Below are 27,211 nucleotides of genomic sequence, written 5' to 3'. Positions count from 1 at the left end.
TAAAAATGGCTTTACCAATGAAGACCTGATATGCAAAACTTTAAATGCTTTTGAGATGAAAATACATTATATATTAGATCTTGCTATCTGTATATATATGCTTTACTTTATGCTTTATGAAATATGGTCAAAAGTTTACAGTATTTTCCATCATTCATTATCAATCACTAATTTTTGGGGGGTAATGCCAAAATGTATTATATTAGTACTGGAACACTGCATTCTTTTTACCATTAGTTGATAGATTTTTCTGGGAGTTAAGCTAATATTGAACATTATTTAAATATCTTGTCAAATGAGTCAAATTCTAAATTTCTCATCCTCTGACATCAACTTCCCTAAAGCTATTTCAGGTTTTTTTTTTTTTTTAAACTATTTGAGGCCTTTCTTGTTTCTTCCATCTGCTACGTTCCCCTTTATCATAATATCTATCTATCTAGTACACATACTGTTTCTTCTGATAGAATATAAGCTCTTGGACAACAGAGACTGTTTAATTTTTGTCTATATGAATGAGACCTATCATGTTGTACACATAGCAGGTGCTTAATAATTTTCTTTAGACAAAATGATATAAATTTTTAAAGGCTATCTTATAACAATGAATAAAAATCAGTTCCAGAAATGAGACCATTTATGTAAAATCATTTTACATTTTATTTAGACAAACATATGTCCACCATATTATCATCTGAACTCTTGAATTTTAAAATTATTATGGCTTTTTGCCAGACTCTGCTCTCAGTAGTTACTCACAGCCAATTCCAAAAGAATACAATCATCACTTCAGTCAGGAAGAATAACATAAAGGCAGAATGTAAGCCTATAAATATATTTCATTTCATTTTCAAGGATACAATTTCTCCCTTCTACTTGAATTCTACATGAATACCTTTCTCAAGAAAGAAAAAACAAATCCAAAAAACTTTATTGCATACATTTATAGTCAAATTCCCACAATGACCATGTATAAAAAATAGACCTCAATTTGTATTTTGAGTCTACCTCTTTTCCATCAGTAGATAGGCAGCATATCTCATCTTGACGGAGCTGAACTATGGTTGGTTACTACAGTGACAAGAGTTCTTAAGTCTTTTAGAGTTGGCTTTACAATACTGTTGTCATAGCATCATTTCCCTGTTTGTGCTCATTTTACTTTACATTATCTCATCTAAATCTTCCCAGATCTCGCTAAAATGTGTTGTTTAGTTATTACCAATAAACTAAAAGCAATTAGCTTTAACTTAAGGTAGAGAGTGGGATACATATACAAAGAGGCAAATTGGGAGAATAGGTCCTACTTTAATTTCTTTATAAATAGATAAATATTTATTTATCTTTATAAAAAGATAAAAATGAGCCTAATTAATATATTTATAAGAACCTTTGTGAGAATAATCTATATTCATATCTAAGGCATCTTCAATGAGAATGAGAAGGAAACAGATAACCTTTCCAAATAATATTGTAGTTCAAAATATTTTTTATTACCCTCAACCCATTGCTGTGCATGAGTATATAAAACAAAAGAACAATCTTAAGATGTTATCTCTAATACATGGATTAGTATGAGGAGGGAAGGAAAAAAAGGAGGGAGGGGAGAGGGAAAGGGGAAGAGATAGAGAGAGAGACAAGAGAGAGAGACACACAGAGAGAGAGAGAAATTAGTCAACAAATTTTTAATAGTTAGGGCTTTCCACATGCTCCTATTTATGTATGTTATGGATATTATGGGGAATCTTCCTCAATAAGATTCATGCTTAAATCAAAATATATCATTATATAAAAATTTTAATTGATGAAAACCACACATTGTCCAGACTGTATCATATCTATAGGCACTGAGTGTATGGGTTTGTATACTATGATCCAGAATTGAAGAGGTAGTTATGCAAATAAAGATATTTTAAAAACCTATTATTAGAAAAAGAAATTACTCTTTTTCTAAAACACATTTTGCTAGAAAGTTTATACACTGTTGGAATCCTTACTAACTGCTAACTAATTAGAGTTGATCTAATCTTACAAGAAGATGTTTTGGGCAGAACCTGAAACAAGGTACTAAGCAGAACTAATTAATACAAGGCTTGTGTTCACACCTTTACTCATTGGAGTTCAATGAGTTCACACCTCCCTTGAAGCTCTTTGGGCCAGAGAGCACTATGGGAGAAAACCCACAATCCCTCTCTTGAGCATAAATAGAGCTTCAATGGGCCAGTCGAAGTTCTTCAGAGTGAAGAAGCTACAAGTCGGGATTTCAGCAGAATTACGCCAGAAGCCCTCTCTTCAAGGCAAGACAGATTCAACTTGGTGGCAGAAGCAAAGGACAAAGGGGCAAGAGCTCTTGGAACCAAGCAGAGAGATAGGCCTCTAAGCTAACCGGACTATATTGGAGATAATAAAAGATCTGAACTTTTATCACCTGGCTGTGTTTTGGGAAGAAAAAGCTCACCACATTTTGGCACCCAAACAGGGACCGATTCAGATCCATCTGAACTAGATCACAACAATACACTATCATCAGGCTGGGTTTATACCAGGAATACAGGGATGGTGCAACATAAGGAAGACAACAAATATAATAAAATATATTAATACATAAAAATAATAAGATAATTTTTAATAGGTATCAAAGAGATTGAAGGAGAACAGGAGCACTGATCAAATTGATTTTGGCCCAGTCTTTAAAGAGAGCAAACTGGAGCTACCTTCTTCAAATTAATACACTGTACATTCATTTTGACCCAGTAATATCACTTCTAGATTTACTTCTAAATTACAAAGCAAACTGGAACTATACCCTCCAAATTACTACACTGTACATACATTTTGGTCCATTAATATCACTCCTATATTAATCCCCCTAAAATCAAATAAAAAAATCTATTTATTTTCAAAATACTTATGAGAGGTCTTTTCCTGATTGTCAAAAATTGGAAACTAAGGAGTTATACTCCTATCAGGGAGAGTCTAAAGAAAATGTAGTATATGAATAAAATGAAATATTATTATTCTGCAATGAGAAATGGGACAGTTTAAGAAGAAACTTGACAAGCAGACCAAAATAGAACTAGGAGGGAAAAGTCATATAATGAAAATAACTTCATAGAGAAATGATAAATTTTAAAGGCTTTATAAACTATTTGTTTTGCCATGGAGAAGGGGTGTGAATGTGTGTATAAGAACAAAAAGTAAAATGCTTATATATATCGCCTGACAGAGAAATCAGGAGTAGACTTTTTAACATGTAGAATTACACTTTCAGACAAATCAGTGTGGGAATTTGTTTTGCTAGACCAGGCATATTTGTTATAAGAACTTATTCCCTCTCCCCTCTCTAAATTGTAATATAGAGGAAAGGGACACATTGGGAGTTTACAGGAAAAGAAATGCTTGCTAATTTTAAAAACCATTCATTCATTCATTCATTCATTTACTTATCTATCTATCTATCTATTTATTTATAGTACTATTCTGAAGTCAGGAGGACCTCAATTCAAATCTGGCCTCAGTCACTAAACACTACCAAGCTTATGACCTTGGGCAAGTCTTAATCCCAATTGCCTCAGGGGAAAAAAAGCACTTTTTAAATTTTTAATGAGAAAAGAGTAACTAAAATGTTAATACCTTTTGATCTAGAGGATTTGAGTGCTAGGCATCAATGACAATGACAAAAGAAAAGTCACAGATACACCAAATCATTTATATTGCCTTTTTTTTTTTTTGAAATAGCAAACAAGTTGAAACAAAGTGGATGTCCAAGGACTTTGCTATTCAATTATTTCAATCATGTCTATCTTTTGAGACTACTTTGGGTTTTTTTTGTTTTTTTTTTTGGGGGGGGGCAAAGATACTGGAATGGTTTGCCATTATATTCATTATACTGATGAGGAAACTAAGGCAAATGGGGTTAAATGCCTTGTCCAGGGTCATACAGTTAAGTGTCTTGGGATGGATTTGAACTAAGATCACACAACTAGATGTCCACCCACTGGAGGCAATTAAATAAGTTGTAGTGCAAAATGCAGTACACAGTAATACAAGTATCATTGTGCTTAAGGAAACAATGAGTATAACAATTATGGAGAATACAGGAAGTGTCATGATTAGTGACAGTAACGGTGTCACAAACAAAAACATCAAAACTGCATGCCAAAACTGATCCCAAAAGTCAACGCTATCTGTTCTTTGTGAAGGTAAAGGATTATGAGTGTAGCTTACAGAATAAATTGTCAAAAAATTTCAAAGAATTATTAGTTTTGTTGAACTTCCCTTCCTTAAAACTTTTTTCTTTCTATTATAAGGAATTGTTAATTGAAAGATGGACAAGAGAAAGATTCATTGGGAAACTAATGGAAAAACAAAAATCAATAACATTTATTTTTAAAAAGAATCAAACTAGGTTATTAAAGATGAACAATTTGTTTTAGAAAGGAAACTATTTTGGAGATACTTAACATTGTGTCTACTTACATTTGTTTAAAATCATCATGCTAATTAAAGTATTCTAATAATATATTTAAAACACTAAAATTAATTTTTTTAGAATTAAAAAAAAACCCAGAAAACAAGGAAGGGAAAAAAAAAATAGACGTTGATCTTGTAATTGACTTGTATTATGATTATATCACAATAGCTTATCCTGATGAATTAGAAATTGAAACTGAAACCAATATACTTTTATAATTAAATTCATGCATATGCAGTCACCATATATGTATGGATTTATGATCATATAGCTCACTATTTTAAAAAATTGGACATAATTGTATTAGATGATCCCTCAAGCTCTAGCACTGTAAAATTCTATTTGTAACTGAAATGATTTTCATTTGCAGTAAGTATACTGATTATACTAAGTATCAGTGTTTGAAACATTAAATTACTAAAGAGAATAAAATTTATATAAATGCTTCCTACATCATATACAAGCCTTCAAAGAGTCATGTGTCATTCTGACTACTATTACTAACTGATAATAAACTAATAATGATGCCACGTTATAATAAAATGAATTTGTGCTTTTAAAAACTGACCCATTACAAATCAGGTTCTCTAAACACAATGTGGACAATTGAGCAAATCGAGGACTCACAGACTGTAACTCTCAGCCCAGATTTCATGCAACTTCATGATTTAAGTTTTCTTCCAGGAACAAAAAAATTATACACACTTCTATTGCAATACAAACTGCTCCTCATCCTCCTTTCACCTTACTATTATTCTCCAAGAGAAGTCATTCTTCTTAAAGAAAAGAAATGGAACATGTGGAGACAGAAAGAAAGCTACAGTGACAACTCTCTTATTTTCTTACTACTTACTTTCAGAAATACTATTTGTCCTCATAACTATCTGTCCTCATAACATTAATGCACAAAGTCCTCAGTGACAATGTGACCATGGAGTCCCATAATATATATCAAAGCCCAAAATGCTTTCTTGACAAAAAAGTTTTGTAAAAAGTAGTTTTACATTATTGTAATGTACAAAAAGCTGTATGTGGCTTTGTAAACAACCACTGTGCTAAAAAAACAAACAAATAAAACAAACAAACAAAAAAAAACTGAAATTCTTACACAGAAATAAAAAGTCAGAAGAAACTCAAGAAGAATGTTAAGGGGAAAAGAAATTTAAGAATTACATAGATACCTTCCTTCAAAATTTCCCTGGATTATATAAAGTTCATTTAATAAAATCTGATGCAACTAATTAATAAATGAGTTCCTTGTCTGCAATAACAATAATTTTCCCACCTGGCTAGGGGAAGAGTTTTCCATTGTTAGTTTAATTAAAAGCATATGGGCGATGATAACCAAACTTTAATGTAAAATGAACCCCAATCATAAAAACTTGAAAGTTTTGGGAATAAAAACATTTAATTTTGGCTATGTAACCGAGTGAAATCAGACATATTATCAGCATACTTCACCTTCTCGTAAAGAAGCAGTTAATTTAGAGTTACTTTTCCTTTTAGACACATAAAAGATTTATTGTGTTTTATTTATAAACAAGCTACTCATATTATCATCATCCTAGAAAATGAAGTATGAGAAGTATGAGCAGAATTCTGGAAAATCTGAATTAATGCAGGTCCTCTTTATTACTATCATCAGAAAAATGTTAATTCACTATTAATTTAAATAATATTATTGCTATTGTAGATATTTACCCTATAAAATAAGATTCTCTAATTCCTCCCATTAAAAGTAATGTAACAAATTCCAGTGGCACTAAACTCCAAAGACTATGCCAAGACTAGCAACTGGGGCAGTCCTTTGAAAGAAATGCTCTGTAATCACCAGTTATCAGGACCTTTACCACAGGAATCATCTACTACAAGCCACTTTAGTTGTCTTCAATAAATAGCAATTTATATTACTAAAAAGATACATGTGCACGAGTTAAAAATTCAAAATGCTGTCTTATTAATTTAGGTTTTTCTCAACATCTTTAAGAAATACCTAGGATATAATGCTCAAGGATTAGAATAGGAATGAATAATGGGGAAGAAGATGAGAGAAAGAATCACTTAGTGTTTCAGAAAGATAATAAGAAACTTAATAAAAAATTTGAAGCAGTAGGAATATTAACCATTATAATAGTTTAGGGATGAGGTGCAAGTTGAGAGGCACCAGAGTTTACAGTTAAAAAAGAAAACAAGGGCACTAAAATCTAGATTCCAGTGGGTTTATAAAATGGTATCTTCTGTTGGATATTAATAACAGACTTGTTACACTGAACCAATTTGTCCAACAGATGTTGAGTTAACCCCAAGGGAATATTGCATTTCTATTCTACTCTAATAATGTAAAAGCATGAATAATTATTATGTAGGAAACAGTTCTGAAAATACATTAGCTTAAAATTACCTTCTATTCCACTTTCCACCTTATAGTTAGGCAACAAAAACCAATTTCTGAACTATAATAAAACTGCCATCAAAATGAAGGATTAAGTATCTGGTTTAAATAGTTTTTCCATGACCCAGAATTCAATAAAATTGAATTTTCATTTGTTTTCTATGGCCTCTTGATACCAACCTAAATTCCCAATTCAATAATATCATAACTGGAATTTTTTTTAGAAAATATTTTTAAAATTTTTGCAAATACATGAAACACTAAAAGTCTTAAAAGCCAAGTACAATTTCCTTACCTCACTTACATTTAATAATTCTACCAAAGTAATTTATATTTTTGGGTTCATCAAACACTGAATTTAAACTCAGATTTTCTGCTTTTTCTTTATCTCTTTAAGTCCCTTGTGAGCAGTGATTATTTACTTTGGCCTATGTATAACCAGTGTCAATTACAGTGTATGGTATGATATGTACTGACAGTGGCCTAATAAATGCTTGTCTATTAAGTAGTTGGCATACTTTTCTATTTCTAACTAGTACCAAATTGTTGTGTTTAATTGCTGTTTTACAGTATTATATGAGATTTAAGGAATTAAGTGATTCTCCTCAATTCTCTCAAACAGCATTAGTAGCAGAGAAGGGACCAGAAACTAGGTCTGACTTCCAGTGAACCGTTCTGTCCAAAAGCTAAGCTGCGGCAAAGAACTTAATCTGGCCGATCACATTCCTGATAATTCTAATATCTCACCTTTCCTGAATAGGCAAAGTAAATTGTGACATGATTTTGCAATGTAGACCTCTATATTGGTTCAATTACATCATAATTCCCAGTGCTTTATGGCAAACACCCAAGAGGACATTTAGCTCCCAACACCAGAAATTTGTGATTTTAAAGAGGAAGTACTCAAATTAAATAATTCTGCTTATCTAGAAAACAGCAACACTTAGCTCTATAGGCAACATTGCCACAAAAGAAGCCTTTCATCCAAGTACTTGATATCCTCATTTATTTAACTATAAGGAAACTATGAACATTCATACCATATGTTTAATTCACATTTAGCAATTGTTAAATATTACATTCTGCTCAGTTTTTCTGCAAAAATCAATAAGAAGTCAATTCAATAAGACCTAACACAAAAACCTCCCTGCCTATGAACCCCCATGATACATTCAAAAATATAATCTAGTACTAAGATGATTACTTAATATGAAAAACAAGATAAAATAACAATAAGCTTAACTGGACCCAGGCCTTGAAGTTCGTAGTACCTCCCTATTTTCCCTGTAGTGACACTGAGTTTGTAACTAACAATGGACATCATACTGGGAGAAATCTGTCTCCTGGAAGTAAAGAAATAAAGTAATATTACTAATCAAGCTTCATCCTGCTGTGTCTAGGTATTTGTTACAAAGTGGAAAATGTCTATGGATGTTGAGGGCTGGAACCATTGCATAGGGCTCGAACTCTGAAAAGTGTACTTGAATCTAAGACAGCAGAGTACTTGAGGCTAATTATCTACTCCATGTGAGATAATGGTTCCATAAATATATACTTAGATGATATGGTGATGTGACAGCTCTCCTCAGGATTAGTGCTTACTGAATGTGTTGTGGTGAGTTAATAATAGGAAAGGATTGGAGGGCTGAAGGAGAGAGTCAGAGTCTCTCTGCCACAGCTTGCTCAGCAGGGAAGACTTCCGGTTCGACTCCAGAAACCAGGATCCATCTTTAATAAGCCATATGGAAGCTTGCCTACATTCTTCACTTCTCCTCCTAAAGACCACGGACTTTGATCCCATGCCAATCATTATAAGTTAGACAAATGAAATAGTAATGGCATCAATATGAAATTTCTTGCTGTTTCAGTCATAAGTGTACTTTGCTGAGGCTAAGATGATCAAAACTTAGTATATGTGGTCCCTTCCCACATATCCATACTCACATGCATGCAGGCTCAAAGAAAAATGTGTATACTTCCAAATCAAACTTCTCTACTTAAAGATATTCTTAAATGAATAGCTAATAGGTAAACAAATAATTGACAAAGTAAGCTTATTTAAAAATGCAGAACAAATGGGGAAGGAGTCTGGAAAGATGGTGGAGTAGATTGGTGAATTTCAAGCTCTTCCGATTTCACCACAAATAAAACAAATTTGCGTCTCAGGGCAAACAAATCAAGAAGACATTTTTCTTGAAAAATCAAGAAGAATTGGAGCAGAACAGGGTTCCCCCATATACAACCCCAGCAGATCCAAAGAAAGACCTGGGACCAGGAGTTAACCCAAGTGAAGTGCAAATACCTCTGGACTAGCCCAGCAGAAACACCAAATGGGGAGTCCTGGGGCTAGCTGTGTTTTGTTGGAGCCAGAACAGGAACTGCAGAAACTTTCACCTCCAGGACCATTTGTGGAGAGGGGTCTGATTCTGGGTAGACTGAAGGAACCTCTGCTGATTAGGAACATTAGGTCTAGCTGTGCTACAGAGACCCAGCACCGGGCTAGAGGGAACCAGTATGCCCAGTGAGCAGTCAGGCAGGAATGATGCTGGCTGCAGGCACTTGCTGGAGGGGAGAGTTCTTGGTTTGGGGTTCCTAGTCAGAGGGGAGAGCTGAATTTGCATAGGCACTATCCCCCCACCCCTACACCAGGATTAGAAGTGCTTACACTAATCCTCCAAAAAAAAAAATTTGGACCAACAAAGAAGAAAAAACTCTACTGTGGAAACATACTATGGGAACAAGAAAGACCAGGATTCATTTTTAAAGGAGGACATTGAGGTTAAAAAAACAAACAAAAAAACTTCTACCCCAAAGAGTACCATGAAATGACTCTCTGCCCAAAGAGAATTTATAAAACTCAAAAAAGAATTTAAAAATTGAATGAGAGACATTGAGGAAAAACTAATAAAGACCAGACAAGAAAAATAAGATTATGAAAAAAAAAGTTAACCAACTAGAAAAGGAGATATAGAGTGTCTCAAATACAAGAATAACTTTTTGAAAATTAGAATTGGGCAAAGGGGAGCCAGTAGAACTATGAGAGACCAAGAAATAACAAAACAGATTATAATGAATGAAAAAATAGACCAGAATGTGAAACATCTAAGAAAAACAACAGATCCAGAACAGATCAAGAAGAGAAAATATAAGAATAATTGAACTGCCTGAAAATTGTGACAACAAAAAAACAGACTTTGACATAATATCACAAGAAATAATCCAAGAAAATTGTCTTGGAGTAATATAACAAGAGGGGAAAGTAGAAATAGAAAAAATGCACCGATTCTCAATGAGATCCTTTGTGGAAAACACATAGGAATATTATTGCCAAATTTTCAAAACCCCCAGGTCAAAGAGAAAATTTTATAACAAACAAGAAAAAGCCAATTCAAATATGCTGGAGCTACAGTTAGAATTGTACAGGATTTTTCAGCAGTCACAATAAAAGACCACTAGTTTTGTAATCATATCTACTGACAATCAAAAGAACTAGGCCTGCAACCAAAAATATCATATCCAGCAAAATTATCTATAATAGTGAATGAGAAAAAAATAGAAATTCTTCAAGTTTACTGAATGTCCATCAACAAACCTTGAACTTAATTTAACACACAAGAGCCAATATCAAAGATTAATTTCAAGGAACTCAATATGTACAAAATATATATATTTTTTATTTACATGGGAAATGTATAACATTATGTTTAAGATTGACATCAATAAGAGGGAAGTTCAAAAGAAAGACTGGCACAGAGCTAAGGTAAAAATAGTAATTATGGTACACAAATGAGCTGCAAAGGAAGAAGAGACACAGAGATATTGAAGGGGGAGAGAGGGCCCATAATTCTGAAAACCTAGTTACATCAGGAATGGGTTAAATAGGCAACACTACATATATACTACGAAGGGTATAGCACCCTCCAAAATCTATAAAGAAATAAGGAAGGAGGAATGGGTGGACAGGGAAACAAAGGGTATGGGGAGAAAACAAGGGACAGATCGATGGTTGGGGAAAGATTAAATAATAGCAAGGCAAGTTAGAAGCAGAGTTAAAGCAAAGAGTCTACAGGGTTAGGAGAGAGAGAAAGAGAGAGAGAGAGAGAAAGAGAGAGAGACAGACAGTGTGTGTATGTCTACATATGTATATATAAATATGTCCTTTCTTACCTACAACCTGCATGTGGTTGGGGGTAGGGATGAAAGGGAGGGAAAAATAAAGTAAAAAAGGTATACAGAAGAGAACAAAAGAACAAATTACAAGGAAATAAAGAAAAAAAAAGAGCATTCATGAACAATTTCTTCTACATATATATGTATATATATATAATTTCTTGAAATGGTATTTGTTGTAATATATTTTGAATTCTTGCTGATGTTCTGTTGGGCATTTAAAAATGTTATCTTTTTGTTTTATTTTATTTTGTATTCCTTTTTTGTTTCTCTTTTTTCTTATTCTGTTTCTTTAAATAAATAAAAAAATACTGGGGGAAAAAAAAGAAAAAATGATGAACATTTGGCAGTCATAATATGTAAAGTTGTTTGTTTTTATATGAATTTCTATCTGTTAATGTTACTCACATCCACAAATGAAAAATCCACATTTGAAAAAATTCCAAATATCAATAACAAAAATGAAAAAAAGCACAACTCTTCACAGATACATCACTAATCATTTCTGGTGAGGAAAGCATGTAATTGGACCACAACATTAATGTTAAGATGAATCAACTGAATAAGCATTTAAGTGTTTGAAATGTTCATGTTGTAAAAATGTGTACTTAGAGAAATAAAGATCAATATGTCAACAGACCTTGATTTTCCAGTTTTCAATCTAGTAATGGGGAAAGGATATATATAAAAATGCTTAAGATATATTCCTCAGGAAACCTTTTCTGGTCCCACAAGTACTGGCCTTGCACTCTAAGCTTGATTTTCAACTACTAGGCATCAAATGAGAAAACATATATAAAGAATTTTGAAAATCTTAAAGTGAAATATGAAAGTTAGCTATTATCACTATGTAACGTTTATATGCCAATTTATTTTCATTCTATCTCTCCTATTAAAATGTGAGCTGTCTCTTAGAAGACAGAGGTTTTATTTGCCTTTCTTTCTATTTTTCAGAACTTGTCTAGCACATAGAAAATATTACTGTCTGAATAATAAAACCAAGATGGCAATAGATCCAACAGAGAGGTCCTTTGAGAACATCATAATGAAAAAAAAAAAGAAAAGAAAAGGGAATGAACTTTTGAGTACAAGTTTCAGGAGAAAGGTCATGAAAGAAGTAGCATCAAAGTTTTAACGTGAAAAAAGAGAAAAACTTTAACTGAGAAGACTAGAGAGAAGGAGGTGATGAGAAATAAAGTACTATTCTGATGCCCCATGATGGTGTCAATGGTAGTAGCAATACTGAGTTGCTTAAGGTTATGGAAAGTTAAAAGACTAAAAGTTAAAAGTTAAAAGAACTGGAAAAGTTTTGAGTTTGGTAATGAACTGTATATCAGAGATCCAAGGACCAAGTTTATCGAAGGTTCAAATTGATAAGTGCATTATTAACGGTCTTATAACAACTTCAGTACCATCTACTGAGTTAATAAGGAGTTGGAAATCTGCATAGATAGTAGAGAAATATAAGAACTGTAAAATATTCAGATATATGCCATATTCCACTAATGAAGGCAAGTTCCTTGAGGTCAGGGGTGTTTGTACTTTTCTGTTACCATTCTGTTTTGGCTTTTTTAGTCTAGAACTGTGATTTAATTGGTATGAAGAATTTTTAGGGTGGAAAAATTTTCTATCAGTCGAAATCTCGACATTTATGTGTATTCTTTTTTTCTTCTTCATTAGGATCATGAAATGTTAGAGGGGAATGCATAGATTATCACCTTTTTAATGATCTAAAAGGAAGAGACCTGATTCCTTAAGTAGCCTACTCCACTTTTGGTTAATTCTCTAAAATGTACTTCTTTGCAAAATACACCAATTTTTTCTAGTACTAATCTTTGGGGTGAAGTAGAGCAAATCTAATCCCTCTTCTAAGAATCTTCATGTTCCATGACAAGAAAACTAAAACTCAGAGAAGTTACACTAGCAAACTCATTATTCATTTTATTATTCAGTGCATCACACAGTCTATCTATTATAATTGAAAGCCCACTAATCTTATCTTGGAAAAAAAACATGAAATCATCATTTTTTCTCACTTTAAAAAGCCTCAATTGCTCAAGGTGAAGAAATGTGTACTAACTGGGAAAAATATTTCTAAAGTGTATCCATTCAAGCTACTTTATAAACAAAAAAGTTTAAGTTCCTATATTTGAAAATAAAAGTACCATATAGACAAAAAAAAAACAAAACCCAATGATAATGAGAAGATGTATTACATAACAGCCAAATAACCCATCTCTGGGAACAGGAAAATTATAGAACAATAATATTCCATAACATATACTATATAACTTATTCAATCATTCTACAACTGACGGATAGAGTTACAGAACACTAATGACCTGGCTAGGACACTGACACAATCAGGAAAATGAAAAATGCAACAAGATATACACTTTTCTTAAAATCCAGCCTAGTATCCTATCTTGAGTTTCCCTGGAGCACTAAATGATTAAGGCACTAGCCCTTGTTCAGAGTTATGTGTTCATAAAGGTTTTGGTTCAATTAAAAATGGCCAAAACTGAATCTGAGAATGGAATTCACAAGAAAATTCCTCTCTTGTCCTGCCTTGAAAAAGCATGTAAAATACGTAAGGCTCAACTTTTAAACTCTTTTAAATACAAAGAATAAAACAACCCAATAAATAACAGTGTAGACGCTGTTAAATCAAGATTCTAACATATAGTTGAACTTTTGACTATTCACCCAAATACTTCACGGTGGCTTGCTTTAAGTACTTCTCATGTAAAAGTTGAAAAGAAATGCTAACACTACAATGGATTAAAAAGAATAGTAAGATTTGCTAAATAAATCTAGTCTACTTATATCTAAGCAACAAAATTATGGGATGACAAACAAAGTTACAAACTCTCCTGTCACTATTCCTGGCTCAGAATTCCCACCTTAGTTTATTAAATATTATTTATTTTAAAACTAGAGAAACCTTTTCCCTCATGAGATCCTATCTTTTTGAATATTAAAGACCGTAATCTCCAACAGTTAAAAAGATACTGGATATACAAATTATTAACAATAATATATGATGAAAAAATATAAATAAAACTTTGTTATACGTAAAAACATAGACTGATAATTTTACCGATTGCAATAAAAAATATCAGATATGCATATACTCTTTTTTTAAAATTATAGGATAATTTGAATTAGTTCTTCTAAATATTCAAATCAGAGTAAGTCTTAATACATTCAACAATATAAACAAGAAAAGGTACAGTCCAATTTCCTCCAAATCTAGACTGTTTAAATATTCTACTACTTCAAACAAGAGGGAAAAAAATTGTCCAGAAGAAATATAAAGTAGATCTTATCTCAGCAGCAAAGATTTTAAATATTTTTATGATAAAGGATTTTATAAAACTTGTCCTAAGAAAATAATTCATTCAGCAAACCAAAGATACAACTATTAAAGTCCAAATTGTGGGACAAAAGTTAATTCTGAGGATTTATATTTCTTTCTATTAACATTAAAATCATTGTTATATTTCAAAGAAAACATAGGATCATCAATTGTTAAGTGGAGTGTTTTTCAAAAGTCATCTATTTCAACTCTCTTCTCCCAACCCCTGAATTTACAGAGGCTTGGTAAGCTAAGGCTCAAGGAAATGAAATGGCTTTCTCCAAATCACAGAGATCAATTATCCATGACACAAATTTATATTAAAAACTTGTAGGTCAATCAAGCTTTAATCTCAATTATCAAAAAGCTGGGATAGAAACCCTGAAATCATCTCTCAGATTGGCTAAGATGAAAGGAAAAAATAACAATGAATGTTGGAGGGGATATAGAAAAACTAGGATACTGATGATATATTACTGGAGATATTATGAACTAATTCAACTATTTGGGAGGACAATTTGGAACTATGCCCAAATGCCCCAATTGAACTATGCATACCCTTAGATTCACCAGTGTCTCTACTGGGTCTGTATGCCAAAGAGATCATAAAAGTGGGACAAGGACTCATGTGTACATTAAAAATGTTTGTAGCTGCTCTTTTTGTAATGGCAAGGAACTGGAAACTGAGTGGATATCCATCAGTTGCAGAATGACTGAATAAGTTATATAGTATATGAATATTATGGAATATTATTGTTTATAAAAATGATCAGCAGAATGATTTCAGAGAGGCTTGGAGAGACCTACATGAACTGATGCTCAGTGAAGTGGGTAAGACCAGGAGATCATTGTACACAGCAACAAGATTATATGATGATCAATCCTGTAGCCGTAGCTCTTTTCAACTGTTAAGGTGATTCGTCAGTTCCAATAGTCTTGTGATGAAAAGAGCCATCTGTACCCAGAGAGAGAGAGAGAGCTGTGAGAACTGACTGTGGATCATAACACAGTATTTTCACTTTTTAAAAAAATTTTCTTTGCTTACATTTTATTTTTTTTCTTATTTTTTTTCTTTCTGATTTGATTTTTCTTGTGCAGCATGATAATTATGGAACTACGTATAGAAGAATTGCACATGTTAAACATATTAGATTGCTAGCCATCTAGGGAAGGGAAAAAATTTTTGCACAAGGTTTTTGCAAGAATGAATGCTGGAAATTATCTATGCATATGTTTTGAAAATAAAAAGGTTTAATTAAAAAAACTTAAAAAAAAAAAAAAAAGAAACCCTATAATCAAAACTCTAAGCTAGAACCAAATACAGTCCCGTACAGGAAAAAAATGGTAATAATCTGTAATGGGCTAGACGACTAAGGATTTTTTTAAAGAAGCAATTTGAAAAACTTTCTGTCCTTAAAGAGCTTATGATCCATTAAGCAAAGAATTCTTAAACAAATAGTAGCCACTAAAACCAAGAAAAGAAGACTTTGCCTCTCTTCAGAACATGATTCATAAAGGCATAAAGTAAAAGTACTCAACTTAACTACTTTTTTCTCACAACCCCGTAGTAATGAGGCAAGAAAACTACTTTTTCCCAGTATAAAAATGGATATCGAGTTAGGTAGAGAATATTTTGCATCTAATGTCAGGCAGCAGAAATATTTTCCACTAGGGTTCAAGGAGACACAAAATAGCTTGTTGAAAAAAAACGTACTGGAAAAATTAATAGTGAGTCTTATTTTACCATATATTTTGAATATATGAAAAACTAACACATTTCAGGTTTTTTCTCAGAAGATAACATGTTCCCTTTGGAATTATAACAAAATATGAGTAGTTATGTGGAAAAGAAATATTTTGTGAATTTGAAGTACATAAATATTTATAATGGTTAATACCCTAATTTCTACCAATTTTATAAATATTAAATGTATACTTTATCCATTTATTTTATATCTGGAGCTTGACTTCAATTCCTGATTAATGCATTATATTAAATATAAATTATGTTGATGAATATTTATAACATAGAGATGGTTCATAAAAAATTTGAAAAAGAAAGACGATCATAAAGAAATAGCAATGACTTCCTTAGAAATAACAGCCCAATTTTATTTCTTTTAAGGAAAGGAAGAATGTTATTAATACAAGTTAATATAGATTTTAGAAAGATTAACCTACCTATCACTCTATCTATCCATTTATCCACAAGATTATCTTGTGGAAAAGATAAGAAAAATTTTGACTAGATGATGGTCCATCCATCCATCTATCCACAAGTTTATCTTGTAGAAAAGGGAAATTTTGACTAGATGGTGGTACAACTAAGATAGAAGGAATGATCGATCAGTGAGGATACTTGGGCTCTGTTTTTGGTTTTATGCTACTTAACACCTTTATTAATGACTTGCATAAAGATACATTTATAAAACTTTCTAACATAGTAAACTGAAAAAGCTAACTAATAAAGTAGAATTTTGAATCAGTATTCAGAATGGTCTTAATGGGCTAAACTGTTAGGCTAAATAGAATATAATATTATTTAATAAAGATAAATATGAAATTCTTACTCTTTCATTAAAAAAATCTTAAGTCCATGGGGGATATGGATAAATAATAGTTCATGTGAAAAAAAAGATTAATATAACAATAAATCAAGAAAGTTAATGTCATCTTAGGCCACAATAAGAGAATACAGTTTTCAAGAATAATCAATGATAGTCCTTCTGTATTTTACCCACACGTGGAAAACTGTGTTCAATTCTAGGTAACATATTTTTTAAAGGATGTTAATAAGAAAAAAATTTATATTGGTGTTGGGCTAGTTAAAGGAAACTGGAGAGATTTATCCAAAAAGGGAAATTTGTTACAGCACAGGTATGAACAATACAGCATAAGATATCATTTCCAACTCTTGAATGTCTATAACTTTAAAAATATATGTACAAGCTTCTTTTAATATATCTATGCTCTTTCTATTTCAGAGATTCAAAAATTTAACCATTGAATGTGATACATACATCTGTTCATTTTCTACTCTCTAAACTAATGGAAAAAACTGAAAATAGCAAATAATCTAGATGTCATGAACATTTGGCGTTGGAGTGCGCTCTAGCTCTAACTGATTTACCTTTCTAATAACAATTTTTTTTTCCTTAGGCAACTATTAAATTTGTTTTATTCCCTAAAAACAATGTTTCCTAGTCAAACTAGCTACTAAATACAATAATACTTAATATACAAAACACTACAAATGTAATTCATATGGAATTATTTTCAGAATACAAACATCAAAAAAAGTTCTTCCATTCCAATTTAACTCAAGACTCTCTTCTCAAAATTAAGCAGAACAGAATTCAACAAATATCAAGAAATTGTGAAGCATTCTTTCTTATATCACTATTCTACTCAAGAATTACAAAAATGGTATTATTATGAAGATAGTCTTTCCTCTTCCCCCCAAAAAAAAGAAGAAAAAAAATTTTTTTCAGCAAGATTCCTTCTACCTTTTCTCTGGATAGGTAATCTACTTTTCTCAGAAGGGAATCTTTCTTTCCAAGATTCAGACTATTCATGGCCTTTCGTCTTATTTAGAACACACAGTCAAAAGTATACAACTATCTTTACTAAAAATTGCAGGGAATGTTAGGATACAAACATAAGGAAAGCTAAGTGAGTTAAAGATGTAGTTTCTAAAGATATATTATTAAAGACCAAAATCTTATTTTTTTTTCCTGCCATTTCTTCCTCCTTAAACTCCTCAACCTAAAGACAGACTAATTTTCAGAATAATAGAAAGTAATCTTAACAATTTAGTGAAACCTTCTTCTCCTTGACAGATGAGGAAATTGATGGTTAAAAAAATTAATTTGCACAAAGTCACAGAGCTGATTAGTAGCAGAATTGGAGCTTACAACTAGGCTTTCTCACTGCAATTTTTGTTGTTGTTGTTGTTGTTGTTGCTGTTTTTAAGGAGCATGCTCCTTTTCTGCCTAGAGCTCAAATCTACTTCTTTGGCTTAATATCAAAACTATTCTATTAGTCAATAAGCCAGTGTCAGTTTATGTTCTAAGAGCCTATCTATAGTACTAACAAAAGCTATTTGATGTTATTTAGTATTAAATTATTTTCTTTTTCCCCCCTTACCTTATAATTTTAGGATTTAATCTTGATAAGATCTTCTTTTTAATTCACCTCCCTCCCCAAAGATTTGCTGCCTTCTTCCTCCCATCTTCTCCTGTGTCATAAGCCCCACCACAAAAAATTCCCTAAAACTTTTTTCAACACACATTTCATTAGAACATAAGTTTTTAGTTGCAAAGAATTTTAAAATACCACTTAGTTTGACTCCATCATTTTGTAAAAGAAGAAATTGAAGTACAGAAAAGGATAAAGCTTATTGAGGATCATAAAGGCAGGAAATAGCAAAACATGGAATCAAATACAAGTATTATGATTCAAAATCTAGTGGAATAAATAATTTTTCCATCCTTGTTTACATACTTAAATTTTTTTTGACAATTTTTCTCAAACTAGTGATTTCTATAAAGGTTTCTACAATCTGACAAAGATTTTAAAAAATAAATATTAGCAGCAAATCATATAATAATCAATGGCACAATATGTCCAAATATAAGTCCAACACATGTAGTCTGCTTTAAAATTATGTTAAATGCTATTTGGCATTTAACTCATAGTCTTTCAGTTTGTTCTCCACATGTCTTCACAATAGTGAAAATTGTGTAACAATCTTCTATTCTAAAATTAAGCTGTTGTAAAAATATAGGAAAGGGAAGACTAACACTCACAACCTTTAAGAACAGCATTTGATATTTTCAAGTTTTATTTTATCCAAAAATAGCCTTTTATGAAAAAGTGTCAAATATATGACTTTATTCAAAATTGGATATTGCAACATATTTTCTTTAACTTACCTGATTCAGTACACTGTGTAAAAGATCCGTAAATCTGTCGCAAGGTACAAGAGAAAGCTGTAAAACAAAGAAGAAAGTTTCTAAAAATCTGTCAAGGCAGGTTGAATTCCTCTACAGATGTGACATATATATGCATACATATACATACATACACAAATTGCACTTAACCCTCCTTCTCATACTGTTTTAATATTAAACCAAGAGCAGAGACTCTTTGAACCATTTCTATTTACATAAGAAAACAGAAACCATAACAAAACTTGATGAATAGTTTTTCTGTATAAAATTTTTAAATTAATATTGATATTTATTTCTTTTTAGGATGGATAGAAAGTAATTTTAACCAAAATGGTCAAATCTAATTTGTTGACATAAAACAAAATGTGATTATACATTTATATATATAAAATACATCAAAAAAGCAAAACATTCTCCTTTTAGATCTATAAAGAAAAGTAATACCTGATATTTACATAATTTTCAGGATTGTAAAATGTCTGATACGCATTATTTCTTATGTACTTCATAACAATCCTGAGAAGTAGATAAAGGGAAATGGGGTTTTTCTGTGAGCTTATCTCATAAATAGCTTTGAGGTGACCTTGTTCTTACAACATTTACAAACTTAAAACCTTACTTATACCTCCAAAGATATTAGAATGAAGTTTTTCATCAATTATACTTTTTTTCGTATCCTTAGGCTACAAGACTTCTACTTACATAGGAGAATAATCCAACAAGATCGAAGACGTCAAATATTAAATATTTGTACCATTACTTACACTCCCCAGATTTTAATGGGTTCTTTTAAAAATTTACTTCTTCCAGAACACCATTATGGTATTTATTTGCTTAATGTCCTAAACATGATAAACAATTATTTCAAATTTAATACCACAGGGCTTTGTTCAATAAGTAGAAGGGGAATGAGATAAAAAAGTTAATTTTTAAAAAAGAATTATTATTATTGAAATAAAATTGTTATTGAAATAAAAAATTGATTCGTGAAAAAACAAAACAAAATATATGCAAATGCAAATCTTTTAAAATAGCTTTTAAATAAATAACTTAAAAAAAAAACAATTTCCAATCAAATGTCATTGAAGTGGTTCAATAATCTTTTATAAAATAGGATCCACTTATTTTCACCATTATCAGGGAGCCAATTATGCATTATGATAAGACTAGAAAGCATATATTCTCAAGAGACAATTTTCTTGTTCAAGGACTATAACAATGTGCATAATTAAACTATAAAACTGTAAAGAAAAACATGAGAATTAGTAGGAACAACAAGCGCCTTCATCTGTTTTAAATTAAATGAAACTTTATTAATGAATATTTGTGAATATATGCCAGAAGTCTGTAGAAATCTATTCTAAGACATGGTTAATAAAAAATATATAGGCAAACTGGAGTGGGAACAAAGAAAGTAACAAAACTAAATTGACTTTCATCCATTATAAATACATCCATTAAAACTGTTCTTTCCAGTTAACAATGATATCTTAAATGGTCACATTTAATGGTCTTTTCTTTGTGACCTATCTGCTGGCACTGCTGACAACCCTCTAACTTCTAGGAACTTTCTATTCTGGGCTTTCTTGAGACCTCCTAATTCTTCTCTTGAACCTGATCAGACTTCTCCTTCTTGATCTCTTGATCCATACCTTTATCATATTTCCTAACTGTGCATATAATGTTCTTTCACTGGCCTTAAATAATTGTGGCATATAAATAGAAGACTTCTGTGAAAAACAAAGACTTCTCCTGAAAAGTGATAATTCTCACAATAGGTAGACAGAATATACTAGGGTGATATAGTAAAGTTTTTTGCTTTGTTTGTTTGTTTTGTTTTGCTGAGGCAATTGGGGTTAAGTGACTTGCCCAGGGTCACATAGTCAAGAAGTGTTACGTGAGACTAAATTTGAACTCAGGTCCTCCTGACCACTGCACCAACTAGCTACCCCTTATAGTTAAGTTTGAGGGCATGAAATCATTATTAACTGGAAAGAACAGTTTTAATGGATATATTTATAGTGGATGAAAGTCAAATAGCAATAATATGGGGAAGAGGTAAAGTATGACATAAGAATGTAAAGGGGGTGACTAGATGGTACAATGAATAGAATATTGGGTGACTTTGGACAATTCATTACACCCCTAGTTGCTGCCATTCCTCATCTATAAAAAATGAAGATACACTGGAGAAGGAAATAGGAAACCATTCCACTATCTTTGACAAGAAAATCCCATAGACAAAAATCCTTAGAGTCACGTAGAACTAGACTCAACAACAATAGTGAATGCTATCAAGAATTATTGTAAAGTCCCCCATCCCTCATCCCCAAATCTAAAAAGGCACTTCTGGACAAACCTAGGAAAACAAATATGAACTTATATAGAATGAAATGAATAGAACAAAAAACTGTTTCTGGGATAATAACAATGTAAAGAAACATAACTGAAAGACTTAAGAACACTGGTCAAAATAAATACCAACCATATTTTCCAAAATACCAATGACAAAGCATGACAACCCATTTTTGATAAGTGATAGATTTAAGATGCAGAATGAGACATATATTTTTGAACTGTGAATTTTTGAATGTGAAAACTTTTTTTTTGCTTTACTTGGCATATTTATAATATATATCTTACTTCTTAATAGTTGGTTAGATGGAAGATAAGAGAATTACAAGGTTCTTCCTCAAAAAAAAAAATCCATACAATACAATCTAACCGCATTCATCTTAAAATGTATATAGAAACTAAATTTTATTTAAAGTTACTAAGTTCTGAATAGCTGGAAGTCATACCTAAGAAAACCTACCTATTTGTTGTACAGTGTTGCAAACTTGCTATTATAGTCCTAGAAGTAGCTACCTTTTTATAGTTCAGATTTTGGTGTAGAACTAGACTGAGAGAAAGAGTGAGCACTAAGTTGTATAGCTGTGATATTTACTAGGGGGAGACCTGTATTATTCAGATAGAACCTACAATTATGTCAGCCCGTACAGGTCTATTTTCCTGGTGTTTTTCAATAAAGATTTATCTCAATCATATTTTGTCAAGCTATGACCAAATATTAATTAAGCAACTACCAAGGGGCCACAATAAACTTTATTTTGTTTTTTACTTCACATATGGCTACAGTCTAATATTTTAGAAATTTTGTCTACAGTATCATGTTCAATTTGAGGGGCAAAATTTTTAAAAGAATCTAATATATTGAAGAGTCCAGAGGAAAGATCATCAGACAGCAAAGTCTTTGAATCCATATCATATAAGGATTAGTTAAAAGGAACTGGGATGTGTTAAGTTTGGAGATAAGAACTTAAGTAGGATATACTATCTTTAAGTGAGTGAATGGGGGTCAAATTAAAGAAGTATTAATTAGATCTGTTGTATCTAATCCCAGAAAATTTAATCAGGACCAAAGAGTAGAAGTGGTAAAGAGGCAAATTTAGGTACTATCAGGAAAAAAACTCTTTTTTTTTTTTTAAAGTTGCTCTTGGAGAAAAGAAATGAATAATACCCCATCTTTAGAGATAAAGAACCAAATTTTAAATGGATAAATAATCGGCCTCCAAGTAGCACAGCTAATAAAATACAGGGATGGAAGTAGAAGATATATGTCTAACTGACCTCTGATTAGTACTTAACCAAGTGTTTGTGGTTTTTTTAATGAATGAAGCAAAAAAATTTTTAAATTCAATAATTAGAAGGAAATAAAAACCAATTTATAAATCTATATACTCTTACTTTTCCATAATAATATTCCAGTTTTCTTAGGAAAATATAAACATATGCATATGCATGTATAGAAATATTTTCAGGTAATTCTTAGTATAAATATTCTGCAAATCTGAAAATGCTATCAAAACAATTTTTAATAATTTTAAATGGTCATCTCCTAGGCATATAGGGAAAGGACAAGATAGATTAATTTACTGTATAAGTTTTATTTAAACTATTTATATATGCAAAGATAGGCAAAAAGATGACAAAAGTATCAATCACTTATGACAAGGAATTAGCATTGGCTATCAAGACAATTAATTGCTTTAATAAAATTTCAGACTGCAACATAAGCCCACAAAAAAGAACAGCATTTCAGTATAACAACAAAATCTTAAAAGGCAGTAAGAGAAATTAAATAACACTCAAAATGACTACAAAATGCATAAAACCTCTAGATTAATCTACCAAAGCAAGTAAAATATTGGTATAGGTTCAATTACAAAATGTTCCTTAAAGAAATAAAGAAGACTTTAAATACCTGAAGAAATATTCAGTGATCATGGTTAAGCCATGCCAATATAATCAAGATGACAATACTATCAAAGCTAATTTATAGTTTTAAAGCTATACCAAACCATCATATAAATAAAATAATAAGAAAATTCATTTCACATCTAAAAATATAATAAGGAAATAATGAAAAAGGCAGAAATGAAGGAAGAATAATATGTTATAAACACTAGTTATCAAAAACATAAATTAAGATGTTTGGAAAGCCCTGATACAAAGTAGGTACTCTATGAAAATGTTTATTCCTTTTTCTTCCCTATCTCACCACCATTCAGTATTGGTTAACTAAGATCAATGGCAACAGACTTTGTAATCAAGAGACAATTAGATGTAATAGATTCAATAATCCAATGTTCAATAAAACTTCTAGGAAAATTGAAAAGTATTCTGTAAGATTTAGGCTCAGACCCACTTCTTATGTCAAATACCACAATCAATTCAAAATAGAAACATGAACTGAATATTAAACCCTATTTGATATAAAAATTAGAAGAGAAGCAGATCATATCAGACTTTTATCAATGTATTGATCAACTATTTTCTTTTTTTCTTTTTCCTCATCTTCTTTTTTTCCCCTTAAAAAAATTAATCTTTATCATATGAGAATTCACTCTGAAAGGCTAATGTGCAGAGTTTAAAGTGACAAATTTAAGTGACATAAAAATAAGATATCAGTAAATTAGTTTTTAAATTATTAAAAAAATATATCCAATTTGTCTATTAGAAACAGCAAAATAGTCCAATGGATAGCCCACTGTACTTAGGAGGCAAGATGACCTGAGTTTCAATCTTAACATCTTACTGTGTGTGACCTTGGGCAAGCCTTGGTTACCTTAGCTGTAAAATAGAGGGGGGATATGTTAACAGCACCTAACTCACAGAGTTGAGAATCAAAAGAGATGATAGTACACGTAAAGCTATAAACCTTAAAGCATTACTTAGATATGAGCTATTGTTTCTGAATATTTCTTTTCTCCTTTCCTTACTCTGCAATTCATCTCTGGTAATAAACATCAAAAAGGAAAGGGGGAGAGAGTGGAGGTGGGAGGAACAGTTATGCAAAAGTAACCACACATCACCTAACTTAAAAAAATTCTTTTATACTTTTGGTGATATGAATGATACTGTTTTAAAACAAAATCAAAGCCAGATATTCCAAATCGGAACTAATATCTATGAGGAAGTGGCAGATATAGATGTTTTTTTGAAAAGATGATGAAAAGACATGAATACTCAACAGAGAGGTGATCACTTTATAAATCTAGGGATGTTACTGGAATCTATGAAAACAGTATAGGAAGATAAGAATTAATACCATCTGTTGCATGAGAGGGAAAATCTTAGGCAAATCATATAACTAAACCCCTATAATTGTGTTAATACAGAAGTACAAAGCATATTCTTGTCTCCCTGATTTTACATAATTTACTTTATTTAAGCAAAGGATGACAGTACTAACACATTTCTAAACCTTTTTTTATACACTATTAAGAAACTCTTAGTTCAGGTTAAAAAACACCCTTTTATGCTATTCAACTATTCAGTGGAAAAATAATCTTCATGGGAATGGAAAATTAAAACAATGAAGAAACTAAACTGTGGTAAAACTTAAATCCAATTAAAAAATTGCCAAATTAATATGTTTTGCCCATTTTTTTCTCCACCATACCTCTGAAAGACTGAGTCTCTTTATTTCCCTGGAAGTCCAAGGGCTATGTAGAAGATAATTGACATCTATGCTATTTCCTGTTATGGTTTCTTCTAGTTTTTTTGTTTGTTTGTTTGTTTTTTTTACATTTTCGTATATTTTAAAGGTAATTTAAAAATCTATAAAAGTTTCAGGATACACATCAATCACATATTTAAAAAGTAAGAAAAATTCAACTTCAAAAATATTCACAATTTTATAAGAAAATATTATATTTACCAGCCTATATTTTGCTAGATTCTTTATTTCAAACCTTTAAACAAAAGACAGCTGTCTCCTAAGATTTGAATTGGTTTTGCCTGGTTATGCTTATTTTTTAAAATACATTCAATATTTATAGGAAAAGGATCCATGGGAACAGAAAGAGGAGGGACACAAAAGAGAAAGTAAAGAGGGACAGAAGAGTGACCAGAGTATTTTTTTAAAACTTCAGATAGAGAAATAAAAGAAAATCCAGAAAAAAGCAAAAATCGATAAGCCTAGAAAGTTAGAGTGAATGCATAATATACTTAAAAGATATTTTTAATCGAGATAAATAATTAAGATATACAACTTCATAGAAAATATTTTTCTTTCTAATATACACACATATGTATATGTATATATAAATGTTCATTTTATGTTACTAGTTAAGTTCTGAATTAAAACTTTTAATAAACTAAGGAAAAGCCTCATCTATTTACTGTAAAGAATCCAATCTCTCACTCATGCTTTTTTTTTTTTTTAATAACTTTTTATTGATAGAACCCATGCCAGGGTAATTTTTTACAGCATTATCCCTTGCATTCACTTCTGTTCTGATTTTTCCCCTCCCCAAGATGGCAAGCAATTACATGTTGAATAGGTTACAGTATATCTTAGATACAATATATGTGTGCAGAACCAAACAGTTTTCTTGTAGCACAGGGAGAATTGGATTCAGAAGGTATAAATAACCGGGGAAGAAAAACCAAAATGCAAACAGTTTATATTCATTTCCCAGTGTTCTTTCTTTGGGTGTAGCTGCTTCTGTCCATCTTTGATCAATTAAAGCTCTCTTTATCGAAGAGATCCACTTCCATCCGAATACATCCTCAAACAGTATTATTGTTGAGGTATATAATGATCTCCTGGTTCTGCTCGTTTCACTTAGCATCAATTCATGTAAGTCTCGCCAGTCCTCTCTGTATTCATCCTGCTGGTCATTCCTTACAGAACAATAATATTCCATAACATTCATATACCACAATTTACTCAACCATTCTCCAGTTGATGGGCATCCTTTCATTTTCCAGCTTCTAGCCACTACAAACAGGGCTGCCACAAACATTTTGGCACATACAGGTCCCTTTCCCTTCTTCAGTATCTCTTTGGGGTATAAGCCCAGTAGAAACACTGCTGGATCAAAGGGTGTGCACAGTTTGATAACTTTTTGAGCATAGTTCCAAATTGCTCTCCAGAATGGCTGAATGTCTCACTCATGCTTTTGAAGAAACTGACTCCCACACTTGGGAGTTTTCTTCATCAACTCTTCCTCTTAAAATTGTGAGCTCCTTTAACGGCTTTGCTCCTGTACAACTAGGTACACTCCCCAATTTGGCAGTGCTTCTTCTCAAACTGTAGCGCGTATAATTATATTTTTACTTGTATTTATTTAACATCCTAAGTAGACAAAAAAAATTTTTTTCAGGATTTGATCAACTTAGCAGAGGATTCATTGTTCTCAAATGAGCAAGCAATAACTTCTTTTCCAGTAAGTTATACAAAGACAGTTATCTAATTGGTTCTAAAAGAAGGTAAGCTCATTGAGGGCAGGGATTAACACCTTAAGACTAAACCATATACTCATGTTTTACTTAACTTATTGAATTTCAGAGACTGTATCACT

General features: G+C 31.5%; 1 protein-coding gene across 4 annotated transcripts in view; it reads right to left on the bottom strand.

Annotated features, from left to right (window-relative positions):
- Positions 1–27,211, bottom strand: part of NCOA2 (nuclear receptor coactivator 2) — a 302,628-nt gene that overhangs the window by 170,749 nt on the left and 104,668 nt on the right. For all 4 annotated transcript variants that reach the window (XM_051970063.1, XM_051970062.1, XM_051970064.1 and 1 more), the window contains exon 3: positions 19,323–19,379. The gene's annotated coding sequence lies outside the window, so the exon portion shown is untranslated. The remainder of the gene's footprint in view (positions 1–19,322; positions 19,380–27,211) is intronic.

Source organism: Antechinus flavipes, chromosome 1 (assembly GCF_016432865.1).
Source record: "Antechinus flavipes isolate AdamAnt ecotype Samford, QLD, Australia chromosome 1, AdamAnt_v2, whole genome shotgun sequence".
NCBI lineage: Eukaryota > Metazoa > Chordata > Mammalia > Dasyuromorphia > Dasyuridae > Antechinus > Antechinus flavipes.
This window is presented reverse-complemented; position numbering and strand designations above follow the sequence as displayed.